Source organism: Capricornis sumatraensis, chromosome 20 (genome assembly GCF_032405125.1).
Source record: "Capricornis sumatraensis isolate serow.1 chromosome 20, serow.2, whole genome shotgun sequence".
NCBI lineage: Eukaryota > Metazoa > Chordata > Mammalia > Artiodactyla > Bovidae > Capricornis > Capricornis sumatraensis.
This window is the reverse complement of record NC_091088.1, coordinates 45,003,096-45,022,007: the sequence shown is the minus strand read 5'-3', so window position 1 is coordinate 45,022,007 and position 18,912 is coordinate 45,003,096.

Sequence of the window (18,912 nt, the reverse complement as noted above, 5' to 3'; positions counted from 1 at the left end):
ATCCTCTGCCCCTACATATGCATAGCTTCCTTCATTATCAACATCACTCACCAGAGTGACACAGTTTTTTCTTTTACCAAGAATAAACCTACATGGACACATCATCATCATCCAAAGTCCGTAGTTTACACTGTGGTTCACTTTTGTTGTTGTACATGCTATGGGTTTGGACAAACATATAATGACATGTATCCACCATTATAGTATTATAAAAAGAAGTTCCACTGACCGGAAAATTGTGCTCCACCTATTCACCCCTCTCCACCTAACCCCTGGCAACCACTGATCTTTTGACTGCCTCCGTAGGTTTGCCTTTTCCAGAATGCTATATAGTTTGAATCATACAGAAAGCAGCCTTTTCAGGTTAGCTTCTTTCACTTAAAAATAGGCATTTATGTTTCCTGTCTGTCTTTTCATGGCTTGATGGCTCATTTCTTTTTAGTGCTGACTACAGTGCCATTGTCTGGATATATTCCCCAATTTATTTATCCATTCACCTAGTGAAGAACATCTTGGTTGCTTCCAGGTTTCAGAATTACTAATAAAATTGCTATGTGAAAGTGAAAGTCACTCAGTCACATCCAGCTCTTGAGGACCCCATGGAGTATACAGTCCATGAAATTCTCCAGGCCAGAATACTGGAGTGGGTAGTCATTCTCTTCTCCAGGGAATCTTCCCAACCCAGGGATCAAACCCAGGTCTCCTGCATTGCAGGCGGATTCTTTACCAGCTGAGCCACCAGGGAAGCCCCAAAATTGCTATAAACAATTGTAATTAAAATCTCTGTGCAGGTTTTGCTTTGTTGTTGTTGTTTGGGCAATAACTCACGTCTGACTCTTTACAACCCCATGGACTGTAGCCCGCCAGGCTCCTCTGTCCATGGGATTCTTGTCCTAGGCAAGAATACTGGAGTGGATTGCCGTTTTCTTCTCCAGGGGATCTTTCCAAGCCAAGATCAAACCCATCTCTTATGGCTCCTGCATTGGGAGGCAGATTCTTCACCACCGAGTTACCAGGGATGCCCTCAGACTTTGGTGGGACCTAAGTTTTCAGCCCCTTTGAGCAAATACTGAAGAAGATGAGTGATGATGAGTGATCGTATGAAAAAGTAAGTTTAGTTTCGTAAGAAACTGCCAAGAAGATCTTCCTAATGGCTTACCATTTGCATTCTCTCCAGCAATGTATGAGGTTTCTGTTATTCCTCATCCTCATCAGTAGTTGGTGTTCAGTGTTCTGGATTTTGGTCATTATAGTAGGGATGGCTTGGGTCTACTTCACTTTGAATTTCCATTTTCCTGATGACATATGATATGGGTATCTTTTCTTGCGCTTATTTGCCATCTGTATATCTTCTTTCATGAGATAACCTGTTAAGGTCTTTGGCCCATTTTTTAATCTGGCTGTTCATTTCCTTATTGTTGAGTTTTAAGAATTCTTCATATGTTTTGGATAACAATACTTTATCATATGCATTTTTTGCAAATACTTTATCTCAGCCTATGGTTTGTCTTCTCACTCTCTTCTTATTTCGCAGAGCAACGATTTTTAATTCTAACGAAGTCCAACTATCAATTATTTCCTTCATGGATCATGTCTCTGAAAGTTATCACTACACCCAAAGATATCTAGGTTTTCTCCTGGTATCTACTAGGAGTATAAAACTATAAAGTTTTGAATTTTGCATTTAGGTCTGTGACCTGTTTTGAGTTAATTTTTGTTGAGAGTGTAAGTTCTGTGTCTAGGTTCATTTTTGTCTCTGTGTGTAGGTCCAGTTGTTTCAGCACCATTTGCTGAAAAGACTATCTTTGTCCCATAGTATTGCCTTTGCTTCTTTGTCAAAGATCGGTTGCCGCTATTTACGTGGGTTATTTTTGAGCTCTCTATTCTGTCCCATTGATCTATTTGTCTATTCTGTCACCAGTGTCACACTGTCTGACTGCTGTTGATTTATACGAAGTCATGAAGTCAGGTAGTGTCATTCCTTAAGTTTGTTCTCTTTCAATATTGCACTGGCTAATCTTGGTCTTTCCCCTCCAGGTAAACTTCAGGTAATTGTCAATATCTACAAAATGACTTACTGGGATTGCACTGAATCTACTAGATCAATTTGGGAGGAAGTGACAATTTGACAGTAATGACTCTTCCTTCCCATGAATATGGAATATCCCTCCATTTATTTAGTTCTCCTTTGATATTTTTCATCAGAATTTTGTATTTTCTTCATATAAATCTTGTACATACTTTGTTAGATTTGTGTCTTTTCATTTTTTTTTTTTGCAGTACTAATATAAACTGTATTATGCTTAAATTTCAAATTCCATTTATTCACTACTTGCATATAGGAAACAGTTGATTTTTGTAAATTAACCTTGTATCCTGTAACCTTTACCATAACTACTGCCTTGATTGCTTATTAATTCCAGGAGTTCTTTTGTTTCATATTTTCTACATAAATAATCATGTCATCTGTGAACAAAGGTAGTTTAATTTCTTCCTTCCCAATATGTATACCCTTTATTTCTTTTCTTTGTCTTACTGCATTAGCTAGAATTTTCAGTATGATATTAAAAAGCAGTAGTGAGGGGGGAAATACTCACCTTGGTTCTAACCTGTAGGATTACAAAAATGTAGTGGTGAGAGGGGACTTCGGAGTGGGAATGCTTCTAGCGTCTCACCATAAGTATAATGTGAGCTATAATTTTTTTATAGATATGCTCTAAATTCAGGAAATTCTCCTCTATTCCTAGTTTACTGAGAGTTTTTATCATAAATAGGTATTTGAGTTTCTCAAATGCTTTTTCTGCATCTAAGATATGATCATGCGGTTTTTCTTCTTTAGCTTACTGATGTGAGGAAGTGAAACTGTTAGTAGCTCAGTTGTGTCAGACTCTTTGCAATCCCATGGACTGTGGCCCACCAAGCTCCTCTGTCCATGGAATTCTCCAGGCATGAATACTGGAGTGGGCTGCCATTCCCTTCTCCAGTAGACCTTCCTGACCCAGGGAACAGATCTGTGTCTCCTACATTACAGACAGATTCTTTAACATCTGAGCCACCAGGGACTTGTCTGATGAATTACACTGATGTGATGGATTTTATTATTTGATTTTCCAAGTGTTGAACCAGCCTTGCATACCTGAGAAAATTCCCTCTTGGTCATGGCACATAATTCTTTTGATTTGCTAATATTTTGTTGAGGATTCTTACATGTGTGCCCATGAAAGAGATTTGTCTGTCGTTTTCCTGTAATCTTTTTATCAGAGTTTGGTATTAGAGTAATGTTGGCCTCATAGAATGTGTGAGGAAGTACTACCTCTGCTTCCATCCTCTGAAAACAACTAGAGAGACTCAATACAATTTTCTTCAATAAATGTTTGGTAGAATTCACCATTGAATCCATCTGGGCCTGGTACTTTCTGTTATATCAATTTATCTTTCCAAAGAACCAGATTTAACAATACTAATAATTTAATAATAATCCACTAATATTTAAAATAATAATGATATTACTAATGGACAATGATAATGATATCAATAATAATGATTGATTTTAAAGATGAAGATGTTTCTTTGTCTATTCAACAAATGTTTGTTGAGCACTTAACTCCATGCCAGGCACCGGCATAACGTAAAAACAACAACTTCTATGAAGATTCCATGTGGAAGTGAAGTGAGTGAAAGTAGCTCAGTTGTGTCCAACTCTTTGCAACTGTATAGTCCATGGAATTCTCCAGCCTAGGATACTGGAGTGGGTAGCCTTTCCCTTCTCCATAGGATCTTCCCATCTTCCCAACCCAGGGATCAAACCCAGGTCTCCTGCATTGTGGGTGAATTCTTTACCAGCTGAGCCACAAGAGAAGCCCAAGAATACTGGAGTGGGTAGCCTATTCCTTCTCCAGGGGATTTTCCCAACACAGGACTCAAACCGGGGTCTCCTGCATTGCAGGCGGATTCTTTACCAACTGAGCTATGAGGGAAGCCCTTTCCATGCGGAGGAGAGGTGATATTATCAGGCAGAGGTCATTCACCCTCTGTGCAAAAGCTTACTTTGGGAAGATTCTGGGGTGGGGGTGATGTGGCAGAAGAGACTGCCACCTGTTGGAGGGAACATGTGCCCCAAAGAAGGAAAGGATGCTGTGTGCAGAGGTCTGAAGGTAGTAATCAGTGTGCTTCCTCTGTGTATACATTTTACCTGAAGCTGGCTCTTGGAGTCAAGTCGGAGTTCCAGCCTCCCTGGCCCAAGGCTGCCCTTTGCACTCAGCCACCATCCCTGTTACATTATGAATCACGTGCACACCCGATACTACTGACCAAGATGGGGCTGATGACAGGACGTCAGCGCACAGAAAGCCTCAAACACAGGTCAGCTGATGCAGGTGCCATTTCCTGGCAAGGAAGTAGTTTCTTTCTGAGTCACTTTTGGAGGCAACATACTGAATGTTTAATGAGATGAAAAGGTTGGAAGAACCTGTTTTTGATTAGTGTACACATTACTGACATCCTACGGTTTAGTGAATGGCTAGGTTTTGCTAGTGCCTGGTGGACTTCCTCACTGAATGCTAAAAAGGAAACTATGTCCAGTGATGCTCAGAGGGCATGACAAGAGCATGAAGGGAGAAGCCTGCAATAGAGAAAAACAATTACACAGGACTTCGGCCTGCCACGGCCACATTACAAGAATGTCTCTTTGAGAAAAGAAAATGGCAAGACACAACTGGACACAAAAGATCCATATTCTTGAACCCCAGGAATTCCTCTTCAGAGAATTTATCCCAAAGAAGTAATTTATTTCTGCCTCAGCTCTAATACTGAAGCATTGAAAACATCCTAAATACCGACAATTGGAGGACAACTAAGTGAACTATGATGATACAAACTGAAAGTACAGTTGTCCCTCAGTACCCAAGGGGTACCAGGACCCCCACGGACACCAAAATCCAAAGATGCTCAAGTCTCTTACATAAAATGGTATAGTATTTGCATATAACCTAGATGCATCCTCCTGTAAACTGTAAATCATCTCTAATTACTGATAATACCTAACACAATGTAGATGCTATGTAAAGAGCTGTAAATACCATGCAAATGCAGGGTAAATAGTGTCAGCATGTGGCAAATTCAGGTTTTGTGTTTTGGAACTTCCTGGAATTTTTTTCCCAATATTTTTGATTTGTGGTTGGTTAAATCTGAGGATGCAGAACCCTGCTGATACCAAGGGCCAACTGTACCATAGATTGAGTGGATTCAACAACCAAAATACATAGAACGGTCTGTTCTGGGCCTCTCTCACTGGTCATCTTCTCCCTGTCTCTTCACATTGTTGTTCCTCTATACACATCTCTCTCTGTGTCCAAATTTCCCCCTTTTTTTTATAAGGACAACAGTCATCTTAGATCAGGTCACACCCTAACGATCACATTTTAAATTGATTATTTTTGTAAAGTCCCTATCTCCAAATAAGATCACAGTCTGAGGTACTAGGGGTTAAGACACATAGGCCCTACTGCGCATAGCTTACAGGACATTAGCTCCCAACCAGGAATTGAACTTATGCCCTTGGCAGTGAAAGTACGAAGTCTCAACCACTGGACCACCAGGGAATTCCCCTTTTTTTCTTTTTGAGGAGAGATACAACTTAACTCATAATAGCGTTTCATGGCACAATGCTAAAGGAAATAATAACAATAGCAAACTCTCATTCAGTTCTTTCCCTATATCAGTGTTATAAATGCTTTAGATATGCTAATTCATTCAGTCCTCAAGACATCTCTATGAGGTGTCATTATCCTCATTTTGTGCATAAGAAAATTGAGGTATAAAAATGTTAAGTTATTTTCTTAAGGTCACATGAGTAATAAATGCTGGAATCAGGATTTGAACCCAGGCCATCCAGGTCCAGAGACCATATACTTGTCACCATACTGCAAAATTTCATGTATGTTAGGATGCCAACAATACTTAAACATGTAAAAACTATTTTTGCAGGCAAAGCCTTAATAAAATACACAAAAAGTAAAAGCAATTTATAGTCAGGAGCCAGGTTATTTTTTTGTAACATTACCTTTACAATTAACAAAAGCACATGCCTCTCTGATTTCCTAAAATCAGAGACTGCTGTGAAAAAAGTCTTCACAATCTGGGAAGATTCTTACATATACATCAAAAGATGAGTGATGAAAACCATTAGGATAGCCAGTCTCCAAGATGGCCCCAGTGATGCTTGCCTGCTGGTAGCCAAGCTTTGGTGTGGTCCTTCTACATTCAATAAGCGCTGACTTGTGTGACCAACAGAATACTGTATGACTTCCAAGGGAAAGGTGAAAAAAGGCACTGCAGCTCCCACCTTTGTCTCTTGGATCTCTAGCTCTGGGAGAAGTCAGCTGCCATGTCATGGTGACACCCAAGCAGTCTGGTGGAGAGCCTCACTTAGGGATGAATTGATGCCTCCTGGCCACAGCAGCATCAACTTGCCACCCTGTGAGTAATCAACCTTTGGAACAGATGGATTAAAACCTGGCTAACTATAGACTCAGCTACAACCTCATGGGGGACCCATGAGCCATCCAGCCCAGTCATTACTGAATTTCTGACCCATAGTGTGGTAAACAGAATAATGTCCCTCCCCAAAAATGTCTACATCCTACTCCCTGGATCCTGTGAATATGTCAGCAATACATGGCAAAAGTGACTATGCAGATTCAATTAAGGATCTTAAAATAAGGAAACTAGTCTCAATTATCTGGGTGGGCCCACATTTGGGGCTCAAACTCTAACCTGCCTGGAATTACAGCCTTTGCAACCTTAGGAAATGGTGGATAGTATGGGAGAGATAAATCTTAATTATGCAAGTGGACAGCTTACCTCAAGAGGAGTCCCCCAAGGTTCAAAAGGACCAGGCTTGCCCTTGACAACTCTTCTTTCCTCTAGAGACATGGATATTTGTGGATGAGGTATAGAAAAATGATTTAACACTTGGAAGTAAAGAAAAAATAATTGTATGTCTTCAACATCACATGGGACATTGTTTAACAGGCCTGCCCAAAGCTATTGATTCTCAGGACTTCCCTGATGGTCCAAGTACACTGATAACTTTTATTCTGTGTCACTGAAAACAAACAAAAACCAAAAGAAAACACTTAAGGGACTGCCCTGGTGGCCCACTGGCTAAGACTCCATGCTCCCAATGCAGGAGCCCCAGGTTCAATCCCTGGTCAGGCAACTAGATCCTACGTGTTGCAATAAAAGATCCTGCAAGCCAATGAAGACTGAAGATTGCATGTGCTGCAGCTAAGACCCAGCACCAACAAATAAATGCATACTTTTAAAACTAAAAAAAAAAAAATTTTTTTAAGATGAGTATTTTCGACAAGGAATTTCTCTGGTGACGGGGGGAAGTGGAGAGGTGCTTCTAGAACAGGCCCTGAAGTTCTATACAAGAGACATCGTTTCTGTTTTTCATGCCTTTATTGACCCCCTTTCTCTTCAGTCCACAGGTATGATTAAGTCTCTCCTTTCTAGAAGATAGCTTCCCTTCCTTCTGGCTGTGGTGCTGTCTCCTACTCTTCTCACCTGAGAATGCAATCTGGTTCCTCCTTAGCAACCCTCTCATGATCTAGCCAAACTCATTGTCGTTGTTTAGTCACTAAGTCATGTACGACTCGTTGTGACCCCATGGACTGCAGCCTGCCAGGCTCCTCTGTCCAAGTGATTCTCCAGGCAAGAAAACTGGAGTGGGTTACCATTTTCTTCCTCACAGGTTCTTCCTGACCCAGGGATCGAACTTGCGTCTCCTGCATAGACATACTCTTTACCACTGAGCCACCAGGGAAGCCCAGCCAAAGTCACTAACACTGTCCAAATACAACTACCACTTTCCAATCTTGAATTCACTTAGCTTTCTGTAATAAAAAATATTTATAGCTACCAATATCTGACATTCATTGAGCACCTGACACTCTTTTGAGTATTCATCTTTCATTGAGTGACCATGCTCTTGGTCACTTGGCACTTACTGATTGGTTGCTCTTTCTCATTTACTATATACTTTATTCCAACACTGTTAGTTGCTCAGTCATGTCCCACTCTTTGTGACCCCATAGACTGCAGCCCACCAGGCTCCTCTGTCCATGGAATTCTCCAGGCAAGAATACTGGAGGGGTTAGTCGTTCCCTTCTCCAGGGGATCTTCCCGACCCAGGGATCAAACCCAGGTCTCCCACATTGCAGACAAATTCTTTACCATCTGAGCCACCAGGGAAGCCCAAGAAAACTGGAGTGGGTAGCCTATCCCTTCTCCAGGGGATCTTCCTGACCCAGGAATCGAACTGGGTTCTCCTGCACTGCAGGCAATTGTTTACCAGCTGAGCTACCAGGGAATCCCCTTATTGCCTAAATCAACTTCCTTTCCATCCACAATGCCCTGGGCTTGAACCAGCTCTCCTTCCCAAACCTCCTAAAAAGTTATTTCTATAGCAAATTTAACTAGATACTTCCTCATAAAAAGCCATCTGTGGGTTCTGCACGACTTGTGGTCACAAACCTAGCATGCATGCCAATACACAAATATTTATTTATAAATTATGTCCACGTACCACTGTAAATTATATCCATGTAGCCTACCCTGGTGTCTCAGTAGTAGTAAATCTGCCTGCCAATGCAGGAGACACAGGTTCAATACCTGGGTCAGGAAGATCCCCTGGTGAAGGAAGTGGCAACCCACTCCAATATTATCGCCTGGACAGAGGAGCCTGGCAGGCTATAGTCCACAGGGTCACAAAAGAGTTGGACATGACTTAGCAACTAAAATAACAACCACCACTGTAAAAATATATTGCTTATATTTATATATAATGAATTAAGTATAGAAGAAAAATTCCCAAAGAAATAGCATTTACAAATTAAGTAGAAGTTCTAATTTCTTTCCCTTCAGTGCAGGAGGGGTTTTGTGCACTTGCTCAGTAACCACAGACCCATAGCGGTTAAATTCAAGAACTTGTGGCTGACTTTCAAGGCTTCTCTCAGTCTGGCTCCTGCCTGTCTCTTCTGTCTCTTTGTCCTTTGCTTCCTCTCTCACTCCTAATGGTTTGGTCCAAATGGAAGGATTTAAAATTCAAGCTCCCCAGATCTGCCTGCTTTCCATTTCGTGCCCTCTTTGGAAGGCTGTCCCCTGCCTTGGCTCCCCAAAGCCCCTCGATCTTATTTATTCTTCAGGCACTCCCTCTGGAAAGCTGTTTTTGTGTTACTTCTGCCTCATACTCCCTCAACACACCTCATACACATCTCTTCTTTCGTAGTCAAACACAATGTGGAGGCTTCCCTAATAGTCCAGTGGTTAGGATTCCGTGCTCCCAGGGCGTGGATTCCATCTCTGGTCAGTGAACAAGGATCCTGCATGTGGACTGGAACAGTCCAAAATAAACAAATAAATAGACCCACAATGTTTACCTCGCTTCCTCTCTCATTAAGCTGTGAACTCTGTAACTGTCTTGCTCACTTAGGAGTCCACAGTGACTTATAAATAATAACAATGACAGTAATAACAGCCAATATTTTTATAGTGTTAATATATGCCAGCTACTGGAGTCAAGTTGCTGTACACATATTTGCTTTATTTAATCCTATGAAACGGTATCATTATCCCTGTTGCGCATATGAGGACACTCAGACGCAGAGAGACTAAGTAACCTCCAGAGGTCACTTATGTAATAGACAAAGTTCAGGAAGTACTGGACTAAACTGAACTGCATCCTTTCCATCCACCTGTGATGAGAGTACAGTCATCCAGGCCCAGGAGAGAAAGAAGGAAAAGTGAAGTCGCTCAGTTGTGTCCAACTCTTTGTGACCCCATGGACAGTAGCCTGCACCAGGCTCCTCTGTCCATGGGATTTTCTAGCGAGAGTACTGGAGTGGGTTGCCATTTCCTTCTCCAGGGAATCTTCCCGATCCAGGGATCGAACCTTGGTTTCCCACATTATAGATAGACGCTTTACCGTCTTAGCCACCAGGGCCCAGGAGAGGGTGTATAGTAAATGTGGGCAGCCCTAGCCTGGGCCTCTGCTGCCCCCTGCTGGCCATATCTGCCCTCACTGCAGGCTTAACCAGTTCCGAAGTCCCCTCTGCCACCTGAGCTTGAGCCTGGGTTCTAACAAGCGCAGAATCTTTTCCAAGAGGGAGAGGGAGCCATAAGATCACACCGAGAATATACACAGCTGTCTCCTGATCCACACACATAAAGGCCATCTCCCTGATGAGGAGCCGAATGAAACCTCTCTGAGTTAGAACTGAGCAAGCAAACTCTCTGCCACCAAACACCACAGAATTTACCGAAAACCAACACAAATGTTTATTTTTTAAGAAAAAAATTAGGTAACTATTTGGATTATTCTTACCCTAAACGTTTTTTAGGATGGAGAATTGAATGCTAATTTGTATTAACAGATTGGTTTGCCAGTAGGTTGCCCCGTGGAACAACTGAAAATTACTGACACCCAGGCTCCATCTCAAGCCTTAGAACCACTGATGTTTTACTATTTCTCCGTATTCTACATTTTCCCAAACCCCCAGATCTCTAAGACCCTTCAGCATTCCACTTTTCCAGTCCAAGCAAAGGCAATGCCTTTCCATTTGTGCTTCACTAGAAAACTAAGCTATTTTTTAGAACTCTGTGTATTGCGGGTAACTGATAGTGATTTTAAAAGAAAATTCTTGTCTGTAGACATACAAATTCTATCCTGTCTGGTGGAGGTTCAATTGATTTTCCTCTCTCTCTCTGTAAGAAATCAGTTTTTCCTCCTTTGTACATTGATTTCCTTCTTCCTGATCTATAATGAATCTGTTCTTCAGATTTTCTCCTGAAACTGCTGTAACATTGGCTGATCCCCTCAGTGATTATTGAGTTAAATAAAATCTTTAGCATGTGGTCATTTTAATAAGAATTGTGATTTTACCTCTTTTGGAGTATCATCTCTAATACCCCCAATGGCAAGTATTTTCCTTCTCCCTACACTTCAGCCATCTGCTACTGTGGTCTTTGCTTTAGGTGAAAACTCAAAGGGTTTCCTCAGAAAAGCGCCCCTGCCTTTAAACCTTCTACCATATGCATAATGTCTAATCAAGCATTCCTGAAATAATAATGGAGTGAGCAAAGTATGTTACATTTTTAAGGCAAAAGTGAGGTCAGGGCATTGGTTCCAAGTCTTCTACAAAAACTAAAATAAAAGGACATAAATTTAAAATTAAATAATGAGCATCATATTTTTAACTCTCAAATACCTTACTTATTTACTTATTGCTTCCTTACCTGTGCTGTTGATGGATTTAAGAAAAATTATATACATTAGGATTGTTCTACTTTTAATGCACTTTATGCCACCTTACACCTTATTCAAGATGCCATGGAAAATATAAGGCCCCTGTCATCTTCCTGAGTAGACAAATTCATCTAAAAACTAATATTATTTACTCAACAATTTCTGGGATTTCCCTTGTGGTCCAGTGGCTAAAGCTCTGAGTTCCCAATGCAGGAGGCCCAGGTTTGATCCTTGGTCAGGAAATTAGATCCCACGTGCCGAAACTAAAGATTTCGTGTGCCACCCGGTGCAGCCAAATAAGTAAATAAATATTTAACAATTACTTATTGAGCACCAACTGTGTGCCATGCATAATGGCAAAGGCATTGTCCCAGGCAGCTGACAGACTAGAGAGAGGAACAGACAGCATAAACAAATGCATAATTTCAAATTTTGAGACCAACCGATGAAATTCCTGTTTTCCATTCTTCCCTCACTCTCATGGTCTTATGCCCCAATTTTCAGGTGGGTACATAGCTACACTTCCCAGCTTCCTTTGCAGTTACCTACAGTCATGTGATTATCTTTTGGCCAACAAGATGTGAACAGAAAATGATGTCTCCAACTTCTGGGTCTCACTCTTAAAGAAATGAGAAGAGCCCTTACTAATCCCTAATTTTCTTTCCTTCCTGTGGGCTGAAATGTCCCTGGTTGACATTTTGGAGCTTATAGAAGAGGGCAGCCTCTGGAAGGGTGACAGAACAACATAGAAGGAGCCTAGACTTGCAAGAACTTCACAGAGCAGAGCCACCAAATAGGCTCAGGGTTTTCCAAGAGAAAAATAACTTTCTATCATGTTTAAGATACTGTTACATTGGGTCACTGGCCCATCCAGCCCATCTTATGATCTAACTCTGACAAGCCTCGAAGGAACAGAGGATATTCTGTGGACCTTAACAGAACATTCCTATGGGGATGTGGGGCTCAGGAGTGAACATTCTCCAAATGAGGGAACATCAAGAGAAGTGAGCTCAAAAAATAAATAAATAAAAGAGAGAGAGAGAGAGAGAGAAACAAAGAGAAGTGAAAAAAAAAAAGAGAGAGAAAGAGAAGTGAGTGCTTCAGGAAAGAGGCAAATCAGTCAAAGAGGCACAAGATGAAACCACAGACTGATGAGCACATCAGCACATTTCTCCTGATGTCAAAAGCACACTGGAAATAGTGTGAAAGGATTCCCACTAGCCAAATTTGGGCAATGTTAAGTTTCAAAAAATTAATACATTATGACACATTGTCAAGGAAAAAATAAGTCTATCAATAGTCTGACACCATTTTGACTCTGACTACTGACATTTTTCAATGTCCCACCAGTCCCCTGCCCCTTCTGCCCCACATCTGAGAAAGCTGATAAGAAAGCTTAGGTAAGTCCTTGACCGTGGCAGAAGTTCAATCAGGCAGGTTCTTGATGTGAACACAGAAGAATCTTCACCCCAGATCTATTCCCTAATCACAATAAAACCCCAAGGCCAGTCACTCCTTCCTGCTTTCTCAAGTCATTCTCAAATCTACTTAGGAATCTGTTCTGCTCTCAACAGAAAGCCTCATTATGTAAGCAACAAATATACCCAGCTGGTGCATTTTTGGCATCATCAGTCTTGACATGAGAACCAAATTTGGGGTGGGGTATAGAAACTACTTCTGCAGGTTGATCGCAGTAGGTGGAAGGGAAAGTTCTGCATTATTGGAAAATACCAATAAATCAATAAATATAGAAGGATTGATAGAATTAAAAAACAAAAGTTTGCAACCACCATTGTAATAATTCATTCAGGCAAGAAAGGTTAAGAAGGAACATAAAGTCTTAAAGCTATTAAATACAAATGGAAGGGTGCTTCCTTTAAAATGAAGAATCTGATGGATAGTACCTTATCTGAGTGATCAAATTTAACATCACCAATCGTGGGACAAACTGACATCTTGTGTCTCCTGATAGAACATAACAAGAACAATATAGCATCACTTATTTTAATATTCCTGCCAAAATGTTAAACTAGAAGTGAATCATAAGGAAATGACCAATAAACTCAAGTTGAGTATAAGCAAGTATTTAGTGGGGACACTCATGTGTCTGCAACTTATATGTTTCATAAAAAAGATTTTATAGCTATATATAAAATTGTAGAACAAATGTGGCAAAATAGCTTATTAAGGTAAAGATATGAAATAAAACAAAAACAAATGAAACAAAGGATAAGCTGGTATGGGGGTCTGTTTACTCCAAAAGAAGCTTCCAGAGGGAAGGTTTGAAAGAGAAAGGACCATGACATTTCACAAACCATCCTGTGTCTGCTTGTTCACAAAATTCTTCTATAGCCATAGCAGTCCCAGGCTCAGAACAGAGTTTGTTCACATAAATATTTGTAGACGGTCCTAGGATTTGGCCCATCTTCTCCACTCTGGGAAGCAAGGCTGGTGGAGTTCATAGGAGCCCATCTGTGGCATGGGGGATGATGTCTATGCAGATAGGCCTGGTGACCCCACCCTCCTGGATTTTCTACCTCACTCCTCACTTCTTAATCTTCTTGCTTTTTAAGTCTAAATGTTAGTTTTCCTGCAGCTCTGCCCAAGCCCTTCTCATTCTAACTCCCTCTCTCCTTAGAGGAGTCCTTTTACTCCTCTGCACCACCCAACTCCAGACTCTTTCATCTATTCCATTGCACCTGGGCACGTGGATGAAGCATACCATCTCAAATTTAACACTAAGACAGGAGGGAAAGAGTCAAGGCACAACCTTTAAAAGAATGAATGCCATAGCTGTTGAGGATATAACAAAAACTAGTTAGAACCTACCAGGCCGAAGAAGGCAGAAGATTCTCTTTCCTATAGACCTTGAATCTCTTTATATGCTTACTGTATTACATTCAGTTCAGTTCAGTTCAGTTGCTCACTTGTGTCTGACTCTTTGCGACCCCATGAATCACAGCACGCCAGGCCTCCCTGTCCATCACCAACTCCCCGAGTTCACTCAGACTCACGTCCATCGAGTCCATGATGCCATCCAGTCATCTCATCCTCTGTTCTCCCCTTCTCCTCCTGCCCCCAATCCCTCCCAGCATCAGAGTCTTTTCCAATGAGTCAACTCTTCGCATGAGGTGGCCAAAGTACTGGAGCTTCAGCTTTACCATCATTCCTTCCAAAGAAATCCCAGGGCTAATCTCCTTTAGAATGGACTGGTTGGATCCCCTTGCAGTCCAAGGGACTTTCAAGAGTCTTCTCCAACACCACAGGTCAAAAGCGTCAATTCTTCAGCACTCAGCCTTCTTCACAGTCCAACTCTCACATCCATACATGACTACTGGAAAAACCATAGGCTTGACTAGACAGACCTTAGTTGGCAAAGTAACGTCTCTGCTTTTGAATATGCTATCTAGGTTGATCGTAGCTTTCCTTCCAAGGAGTAAGCGTCTTTTAATTTCATGGCTGCAGTCATCATCTGCAGTGATTTTGGAGTCCCAAAAAATAAAGTCTGACACTGTTTCCACTGTTTCCCCATCTATTTCCCATGAAGTGATGGGACCAGATGCCATGATTTTTGTTTTCTGAATGTTGAGCTTTAAGCCAACTTTTTCACTCTCCTCTTTCACTTTCATCAAGAGGCTTTTTAGTTCCTCTTCACTTTCTGCCATAAGGGTGGTGTCATCTGCATATCTGAGGTGATTGATATTTCTCCAGGCAATCTTGATTCCAGCTCGTGTTTCTTCCAGTCCAGCGTTTCTCATGATGTACTCTGCATAGAAGTTAAATAAGCAGGGTGACAATATACAGCCTTGAGGTACTCCTTTTCCTATTTGGAACCAGTCTGTTGTTCCATGTCCAGTTCTAACTGTTGCTTACCCTAAATGACACACACACATGCACCACGACAGTTCATAAAAGGCAAAAAAGTGGGCAGTGGCCCAATTCCTGGAAATCCCCACCTCTTCCCCCCAAATAGTTTGAACAATCCTCCTGCTCCTAAGCCTATGAAATTACCCTATTAGCCTATGAATTACCGATAAAAACTAACCACCCCATATTTGGGGGCTGTTCTCTCCTTCTCAGTTGAAGGAAGGGCATTCTGCCTATGGCATGTGTATTTCTCTCAGTTACCTGCTTTCATTTTACTATGGCTTGCTCTTGAATTGAGGTCTTTCCTGTGCAAAGCCAAGGACCACTATTTGGTGGTCCATCCCAGGAACTCACCTGGGACCTGATCATCCTCTCAGTTCAGTTCAGTTCAGTTGCTCAGTCATGTCCGACTCGTTGCGACCCCATGAATCGCAGCACGCCAGGCCTCCCTGTCCATCACCAACTCCTGGAGTTCACTCAGACTCACGTCCATTGAGTCCGTGATGCCATCCAGCCATCTCATCCTCTGTCGCCCCCTTCTCCTCCTGCCCCCAATCCCTCCCAGCATCAGAGTCTTTTCTAATGAGTCAACTCTTCGCATGAGGTGGCCAAAGTACTGGAGCTTCAGCTTTAGCATCATTCCTTCCAAAGAAATCCCAGGGTTGATCTCCTTCAGAATGGACTGGTTGGATCCCCTTGCAGTCCAAGGGACTCTCAAGAGTCTTCTCCAACACCACAGTTCAAATGCATCAATTCTTCGGTGCTCAGCCTTCTTCACAGTCCAACTCTCACATCCATACATGGCCACAGGAAAAACCATAGCCTTGACTAGATGGACCTTAGTCGGCAAAGTAATGTCTCTGCTTTTGAATATGCTATCTAGGTTGGTCATAACTTTTCTTCCAAGGAGCAAGCGTCTTTTAATTTCATGGCTACAGTCACCATCTGCAGTGATTTTGGAGCCCCCCAAAATAAAGTCTGACACTGTTTCTACTGATTCTGCATCTATTTCCCATTAAGTGATGGGACCAGATGCCATGATCTTTCTTTTCTGAATGTTGAGCTTTAAGCCAACTTTTTCACTCTCCTCTTTCACTTTCAAGAGGCTTTTTAGCTCCTCTTCACTTTCTGCTATAAGGGTGGTGTCATCTGCATATCTGAGGTTATTGATATTTCTCCCGGCAATCTTGATTCCAGTTTGTTTCTTCCAGTCCAGCGTTTCTCATGATGTACTCTGCATATAAGTTAAATAAGCAGGGTGACAATCTACAGCCTTGATGTACTCCTTTTCCTATTTGGAACCAGTCTGTTGTTCCATGTCCACTTCTAACTGTTGCTTCCTGACCTGCATACAGATTTCTCAAGAGGCAGTTAGGTGGTCTGGTATTCCCATCTCTTTCAGAATTTTCCACAGTTTATTGTGATCCACACAGTCAAAGGCTTTGGAATAGTCAATAAAGCAGAAATAGATGTTTTTCTGGAACTCTCTTGCTTTTTCGATGATCCAGCAGATGTTGGCAATTTGATCTCTGGTTCCTCTGCCTTTTCTAAAACCAGCTTGAACATCAGGGAGTTCACGGTTCATGTATTGCTGGTCTGGCTTGGAGAATTTTGAGCATTACTTTACTAGCATGTGAGATGAGTGCAATTGTGTGGTAGTTTGAGCATTCTTTGGCATTGCCTTTCTTTGGAATTGGAATGAAAACTGACCTTTTCCAGTCCTGTGGCCACTGCTGAGTTTTCCAAACTTGCTGGCATATTGAGTGCAGCACTTTCACAGCATCATCTTTCAGGATTTGAAATAGCTCAACTGGAATTCCATCACCCCCACTAGCTTTGTTCGTAGTGATGCTTTCTAAGGTCCACTTGACTTCACATTCCAAGATGTCTGGCTCTAGACTAGTGATCACATCATCATGGTTATCTGGGTTATGAAGATCTTATTTGTACAGTTCTTCTGTGTATTCTTGCCACCTCTTCTTAATATCTTCTGCTTCTGTTAGGTCCAGACCAATTCTGTCCTTTATCAAGCCCATCTTTGCATGAAATGTTCCCTTGGTATCTCTGATTTTCTTGAAGAGATCTCTAGTCTTTCCCATTCTGTTCTTTTCCTCTATTTCTTTGCATTGATCGCTGAAGAAGTCTTTCTTATCTCTTCTTGCTATTCTTTGGAACTCTGCATTCAGATGCTTATATCTTACCTTTTTTCCTTTGCTTTTCACCTCTCTTCTTTTCACAGCTATTTGTAAGGCCTCCCCAGACAGCCATTTTGCCTTTTTGCATTTCTTTTCCATGGGGATGGTCTTGATCCCTGTCTCCTGTACAATGTCACGAACCTCATTCCATAGTTCATCAGGCACTCTATCTATCAGATCTAGGCCCTTAAATCTATTTCTCACTTCCACTGTATAATCATAAGGGATTTGATTTAGGTCATACCTGAATGGTCTAGTGGTTTTCCCTACTTTCTTCAATTTAAGTCTGAATTTGGCAATAAGGAGTTCATGATCTGAGCCACAGTCAGCTCCTGGTCTTGTTTTTGTTGACTGTATAGAGCTTCTCCATCTTTGGCTGCAAAGAATATAATCAATCTGATTTTGGTGTTGACCATCTGGTGATGTCCATGTGTAGAGTCTTCTCTAGTGTCCTTTTTTCCTGCAACATCTTTACAAAGGAAGAGGAAGAAGATAGTCTTCTCTTCTTCCCTACTTTTCCTTTGATTATAAAAATGTAGCCCACTTATTTCCTGAAGCAGCACCCTCCTGCCTGCTCACCTGTATCCTTCATAAGCATTCTATATTAATAAATCTACTTCTTACCTATCACTTTGCCTCTCGCTCGCTGAATTCCCTCTGACTTGAGACATAAAGAATCTGAGCTTCATTAAGTCCTGTGGTTTCAACATGTCCAAAATGGAACCCTCCAATTTTCTTCAAACCTGTTTCTCTCCAGTCTTCCCATCTCAGTAAATGATTCCTCCATCCACTCATCTTTTAAGTTCTTCCTCCAAACTGCAACCTACATCTGTCTACTTGTCACCACCAACTCAGCCACCATCACTCCTTACCTGGAATGCTTCCGTAGCTTCCTAACTCATCTCTTGACACTGTTCTTGGGCCCACGGTGTCCATCTTCCTCACAGAAGCCCAAGTGATCTATTTTTTTTTTTTTTAAACAGGTGAAGTGAAAGTGAAGTCGCTCAGTCGTGTCCGACTCTTTGCGACCCCCTGGACTGTAGCCCGCTAGGTTCCTCTGTCCATGGGATTCTCCAGGCAAGAATACTGGAGTGGGTTGCCATTTCCTTCTCCAGGGGATCTTCCTAACCCAGGGATTGAACCCGGGTCTCCTACATTGCAGGCATATGCTTTATCCTCTGAGCCACCAGAGAACAGGTAAGTCAGAGCAAATCAGAAGTCACTCTCCTGGCTCAAAACATGTCAAAGTTTCCCAGCTGCTCTTTGAAAATGACTCTTCATGAAGTCCTATACCAGCTCCTGCTCCATTTCTCAGCCTCATCTCATCCCCGCCTCACTAGGCTCACAGTGACCTTCTTGTCCAGCCCTCTGCATAACGCAGGCTTTTTCTCTTTCTGGAACGTTCTCCCAGCTGTTCCCAAGGCTGCCTCCTTCTCTTCCAGAACTCAAGTGTCCCCTTCCCAGATCTATATAAACAAACCTGCTCCGTCAAAGTTTGTCTCGTCTTTTGATTGCCTGTTCTTCTCCTTACACAGTAGGGTG